Source organism: Colias philodice, chromosome 30 (assembly GCF_061535455.1).
Source record: "Colias philodice isolate Cphi_HAF_F1 chromosome 30, ilColPhil1 Martin Lab GWU primary, whole genome shotgun sequence".
Lineage (NCBI taxonomy): Eukaryota > Metazoa > Arthropoda > Insecta > Lepidoptera > Pieridae > Colias > Colias philodice.
The window spans coordinates 1,930,775-1,938,101 of record NC_143115.1 but is presented as its reverse complement, the minus strand read 5'-3'; positions in this window follow the sequence as shown (position 1 = coordinate 1,938,101).

The following is a 7,327-nucleotide window of genomic DNA, read 5'->3' as shown; positions in this document are numbered from 1 at the left end:
AGCCTATACGGATTCGGAAGAATCCCTCTAAGTAATGGTAAAAGATCCTTGATAAGTGTACAAAGTTTGAATTAAATCTGTCCGTTTAAAGTGCGTCAAAATCGAGTCTAAAGTAGTCGGTTACATACAAACATACAGGTGAAGCTAATATAAGCTTGTTAAAAAGAAAAGGTATCCAAAAATTTGTCGTTCAAATATTTTTATCCATCTTTGAAAGAAGACACACATTTTTATTTGAAACGCATTATAAGATGAATTAAATTTTACAAGTAAAGACAGTTGCAGAGCATAGTCTTAGAGAGTTAAGTACTAATATTAAGTATGGTTTGAAAATGTTAGCATTTATTTAATAATTTAGTTGTAGTTTTTTGGTGTATTATTTTAAAATAACTTAGGGCATTCAATTGTATGATCATCATTGCTTTTATGGTTTAATCCAAATTTCTTATTTCGTGGTTTTTAGCAATAACTTATCGAAATTTTGAATTTTGTTTGGATTAAGCCGAAATAGTTAAAAAGAGCGTCTGAGCACACGTGTCAGAAGTAAAACTTCTGCGGCAAGATTCAAAGATACCAAAATCGTCGCCTTACTACATGACGTGACCGTATTGCCATAACGCGACCTTGAAAATTCACTATCATCGCGCCTAAAGAAGTTTCACTTCAAAAATATCTAGGTGTACCTACTATATGTATATCTCATTATACAAAATGGTGTGATGATCAAAATTTCATCACAAAAGTACAAGGAATTTCATACAATAGATATATTAATATTAGAATTTTTTTTCTGACTGTACTTGCGTACTTATATTGCTACTTACATCACGGTTGCCAAAATATGATGTTCAATGTGTTATTAAGAATAAATATTTAGATTAAGAAAATGTGTTTTATTTATCTGTTATTTTCCTTTACACTAAGCATTATTATTATAAAGTATTTTTATTTGTTACCAGTAACCAGGTATTATACCGATTATTATAAATTCAGAAGTTATAAAGATAAATTTGTTACTTAATCGCAAAAACTACAGAACGGATTTTAATAAAACTTGGCCATGTACCACTAAGAGCATTAGCACAACAAAATAATCTATAACATTTATGCTAATAAGTTTTCCTTGAATTTCACGAACTCGAACTCAAGCAGTCATTTTTTCAATATTCTTCTATTTCACATCTGTGTCACTGATCTTATAGTACCTAAGTAAATATTAAACCGGAACAGAAAGAACCTATCGCCACAATAATAACGTTCGCCACACGTTGCATTTACATCAAACGAGCGAATGCTCATTCTAACCCCACTATATCAAATTCTTTTAGTGTAAACAGGCGTAGAACATTCTTTCGTTGTTCTTAGTGCGTTCGAAAATATTCTATGAAATGTTCTAATACTGAACAACACTGAAAACGAATTTTCGTTTACACTAAAAGATCACGAAAGAATGCTCTTGCTCTAGCTCTATGTTCATTTGATGTGAATGCACCGACATAATAAGCATTGCATAATGCACTTAGTTTCGTCTCAACTACAAAATTATGTAAAGAATTTGCTAGCTTCAATTTTACCATTTGTAAAAACTTAATCGTTCGACTACACGTATCGCGATGGAACACACTCGACACTCGCATTGTGCTGCGGGATCACGGTATGTGTAGCCGAGCGGTACGTGGACACCACTACGAAAGAAATACATACTGCATAATATTATCTATGTGTAGATAGTTACACGATTTTTTTCTAAGCTCTATTCAAAATATGCTTATTATTGCTATAAAAATGAATCGCAAAATGTGTTGGTAAGCGCATAACTCGAGAACGGCTGAACCGATTTCGATAATTCTTTTTTTATTATATTCCTTGAAGTACGAGGATGGTTATTATGTAGAGAAAACGTAAATATGTACCACGGGCGAAGCCGGGGCGGACCGCTAGTTCACAATACTTTCCTTTGGCATCGATATTTAAAATTGCAACGGATGAATTTCCACGTGTGAGAGTCTGATAGAAATACATATTAACATGGTCCAATAAATTAGTATTTAAAAAGAAGCAACCTAAAGACTATGCTACATTGCTACCGTATCGTCGTTAAGACTTACTGAAATTCTGTTTGCTCCTTACCTTGTACTCCAATGATCTTTTTAATGTAATAGAGACTTGTTCATGCTATCCCTGCAAACGTTTTGCTGCCTTACTCTTATCAAGTTATCACCTATAAGTGAAAAATACCTAAAAGTTGGCCGATTTTCTAATCTACCTACTCAATAGGCAATACAAATTTCAAGAGAATATTTCCGTTGAACCTTTGCGAAGGAGTATGGAAACTAACACTGTGATACGAGATTTTTATATTATAGAGAAATTAAATGCGATTTAGATAATATAGGTAGGTTGGTAACAAGTTTGTCAGTTTGTCTTTCATCATGAGGCGGGATTCGAACCCGCATGTTTTTTAATATGTACTTGTAATAAAAATATTTATATATAAGATCAATGGAATCGGAGTATCTATTCCCACAAAAGCTGGGTTTGCTACACTGGCAATTTTAAATATTTCGTAAATACGTATATAGTTCGTATTCGTATATAGTTCTTGACTATTCAATACAAATAAGAGTAATTTCTTAATAAGTAGATTCTGATATTAAATAGAGGAGAAGAAATAAAACACACGTTATTCTCATATTGATATATTTCAATTAAAATTTTAAAATATAACGAACAATAATATTTTATATTCTTACACTTTACGATGGAAACACAACGCCAATCTCACAACTACGTTACTATAACAATATTAATAAATAGCATAAATCAAACGAATTATACAATTACATATAAATAAAATGGCGTAGATATTGCATACATTCACAAAATAGCCTTAAAACTAGTTAAAAATACAGACAATAATTTTGATCCGAAGGTTCAAAATTATAATGGTTATAGTTACATGGTACATATATACCTATTTCAGAGAAACACATATTTTTGTATAGTTATGATACAAAGAATAATCGATCTTTTATCACTACATAGTATAAAACAAAGTCGCTTTCCCTGTCCCTATGTCCCTATGTCCCTTTGTACGCTTAAATCTTTGAAACTACGCAACGGATTTTGATGCGGTTTTTTTTAATAGATAGAGTGATTTAAGAGGAAGGTTTATATGTATAATAACATCCATTAAATAGTGGAGAAGTACTGTTATTTTTGAGGTTTCTAATGTGATGTCGTAAAAAATTACATTTTTTCCGCTTACATTGCAAACGCAGGCTGAACCCTACGAGTTTTATCAAAATAATGTACAAAGTATTATACACATTGAAAAGGTCTACAGAAAAGTCCGCGATAGTATATGTCTATCTCTTATGGATAACCCACAATAACTTTTTTTTGTCATTTACTTTTTACGACAAATAATGGCTAATTTTCGATGCGATTTTAACCAATACAGCATTAATCCTTAACCAATTAAATACCTTAAATACATTGTTCATTTAATATAGATCTATATGGCCCTTTACACCGTATGATTTAAGTGAATATTTTCGAAGATATTACAGATTTAAAAATTGCGGGACGTAGCGTTTGCGGCGGTACCGGCCGGCCGCCCGGCTATCTATTTTATACCCGTGCGAAGCCGGAGCGGGTCGCTATGTTTTTATATACAACGTTCACAGTTTTTCTGTAGTGTATTTAGTATCAGCATTGCATCCGTGCGAAGCCGGGGCGGGTCGCTAGTATTATTATAATTCAGAAAACAAAGGTAATTACTAACTTTAATTTCCCGACGCTAGCTCCACTGCGGTGGAAAGCAAAACTATTATCACTGTTTACATTCTTTTAGCTTTTTTTTTTCAGATATAATTTTAAATTAGAAAGTTTCGAATTGTACCTGAATATAATATCTACGCCCTTTTCATATAATCGTAGCGAAATATAAATAGATAATATGAACTATGTATTATTTGACAGAATATTCATTATAATATTTTAATATTTATTGCTTTTTGCAATAGAGATCCATTACCAATTATTTACATACTAATTACTTAGTGGTATTTCTTTGATTTTTGTAAATAATTAATGGAGTGTTAGAGAATTGGTTAATTTTTAGAACGAAAATAAATTAATCATCTTTTCAAATATAGTAATTTAAATGTTCATAAGAAAATAAATAGAACTTTCAATCAAATAATACATAGCACACAATTTACAATAATATTTACAAACCTCATAATATTGCACGATAGCAAAATAATTTTAACAATTATTAAAAAATACATAGCGAAACATAATTCAGAAGATATTTTAGAATATTATCGAAAATATAGATATTTTAAAGTAGAAGTTAGAAGAATGGCCGAAAGGAATAGGAACAAGTTGAGACAGGACCATTTTATTAATTTTAACTCGTTTGGTGAATTAGTATGAACTTAGAAAAATTACTTTTTGAAGTGAAATTCTTCTTTAGGGGCGTTGAGAGTTAAATTTCAAGGTCGCGTCATGGAGTAAGGCTTTGGTATCATTGAATCTTGCCAAAGAAGTTTCACTTCTGACACTTTTTTTTTAATAATACAAACAAGCAATTTATTATTAAAAGGTGTAGATAGGTTATTAGCGCTCCAGCAGTGATTCATCGAAATACTAGGCTAATTAGCCGCATTTTACTTCAGTTGTCTTTTTTTCTCTAACAATAATTATTGAATCATGCCATCTCACTGTGACATCTAATCATGTGTGCGTTAGTGTGCCGTTTCTGAAGATCGAATATTGTGTTGGTTACCTATCTACACCTTTTTAAGTACATAAGATATCATTGACAAACAAGGGTTCATAATATTTAATATCCAGTACCTAAAGGTACAAACAGGTATTTTTACGAACGTTTAGTTACTGTAACTATATTTCAATATATTCTCTTAATACTTATTGAAAACTTAAATAACCGCAATATAATGTGTATTTCAGAATAAATGAAAAGATATTATTATGTCGACAAATATTTTATTTTTAAAGAAAATTGAGGATTCCTAATAAATACTAATTCACCAATTTTACTCTAGGATACAACAAAAATAAATCTAATAGACTGTGCATACTACACCTAAACGTAGTGCTTTTAATTTAGTACTAAGGCTAGAAATTGACAAAATAAATAAAAGGAATTACGAGTTATATCTACATACTTACTTTAAGGATTTGGAATTGTTTTTAAGTAGGTAGGTATAGAATTCTATAGAAAACAGATCTTTTTTTCAATTAAGGCATGCACTTTGAATATGATTTACTGAAAAACATACTGAAAAACAATAAAAAATCATTATACCTAATTTGAAACAAAATAACAAATGAATTCGGCGCGCAATTGTTTTTTTTTTGTCAATGACGTTTGAGAATGCTGTCCCGCGCTTTTAAGTATTGCTATGTTAAGATATTTTGTCTATGCGCATAAATTAAAGAAATAAAATCACACTAAGTAGGCATATTATTATTTATTTTGATTGTAAGTGCATGTCTAATTTTATATACATTTCTGTTTAACTACCGTTTTCCAATCCTCTTTTTGTTTAATTTTATTATAATCCTTAGAGCATACTTGGAGATTTAGTTTAACAACACAAGAAGGAATGCATTTAAAAACGTTATTAGGTTATTTGATACAAATAATAAGTCTAAATTATAATAATTCAGGTACAGTTTATCACACAACTCACTTTCAGTGCATTATTTATGTTGAATTTATTTTTCCTGAAAATCGCAATTACTACCCAAACAACTTCACCGATTGCGTACAGAAATATACATAAAATAAAATTGCATTCAAAAATGTACACAAGTGCTTACAGAAATATCAAATACCCTATTTAAATCGTTTTTAAACACAATATAATGATTCTAACCGTACTTCACAGACCATACAAATATCAAGAGGTGTAAATAATTTACCTGTTATTATGTCAATGAAAATTATATCCTGAACGTGGCGTAACTTGTTCAGAAAGCATTGCATTTTATGCAATGCCTGCCAAAAGGAAAATGAAGCGAAAATCGTTGTTGGAGCGTTTCGCATATTTATGCCACAAATGGTGACACTTCATTCACATCTAGTGTGTCTATGGTCTCTTAATTTGCCAAGAATTGTCTATGGTCTGTGAAGTACTTACATAAACTCTAACAGCCGATAGACATAAATTTATAAGTCATAAACGTGTAAATATAATCTGGTGAAGTAAAATAAATATCTACCACGACACAACAATAGATAGACATTTGAAAGATATATTTTATATATTTATATAAGAATAAAAGTACCTTTATTATTTTTTGCTATCTATATTCTTATTTTTAGCTAAAATATGTTTAATTTTATGAACAACGAACGAAAATATATGAAAAATGTATTCTATAATACTTACTGGTAATTTTTGTTAAGGTACAAGTAGATAATAAATTATAATTAGTTGAGAAATTATTATAAATGGAATGACCGAGACAGATCATTCAACTGTGTTGATTGAAATCAAAAGAAAGGTAGGTTATCTTTCTTTTTCATCTTTTTAGGAAAGGTAATGTAACTTTATACCCAGGCTAAACTGAAAACCACTTTACTGCAATATTAATTATTATTTTAATGAAATTAAATTATACTAACTGTTCATTCGTGACTGTAGGTTATTGCTATAAGAAATAAATTGTACTATAAATTTACAGCCAAAAACCCTTATCATGAAGATTATTAAAATGGAAGAAACCTTTTGAAATTTAAATGAACTTTTTAACCTAATGATGATTGAGTAAGGTTGCAAATTACTTTCATAATAAGTAGAGTTGGGTCGGTTTTTGTCAAATCGGTCAGTCCCTTTCTAATTATAAAAAGGCAGTAAACATAGCTTTGGTAAATAAAATTATTGTTGTAACACATAAAATAACAGATAGTTGAATTACTTATTTAGTTTGAACAAAAATGACTCTCTGAATGAAATTATAGTCAAATCATTTGATTAACTACTAATAATAATTAAGATTCTTAAGTTATAGTTATGATTCTCGTAATTGCAAATAAAATTACACCATTTTTTAACTAGAATTAAATAAATATTCATGTCTTTAATTAAATTCTTAACAATATAAATAGCTGCCGTGTATTTTGTGTGCTTTGATCTCAAACTAGTGCATATTTTTAATGCTGTTAACACCTAATTGACAACTATATTTTTGGCAGTACAGATAATATATTATAGATAATTTACATGGACCATAGAGTTTAAACTTTTTTTAATATGTCATGATTTATTTTTTAAATATTATGTGCTTA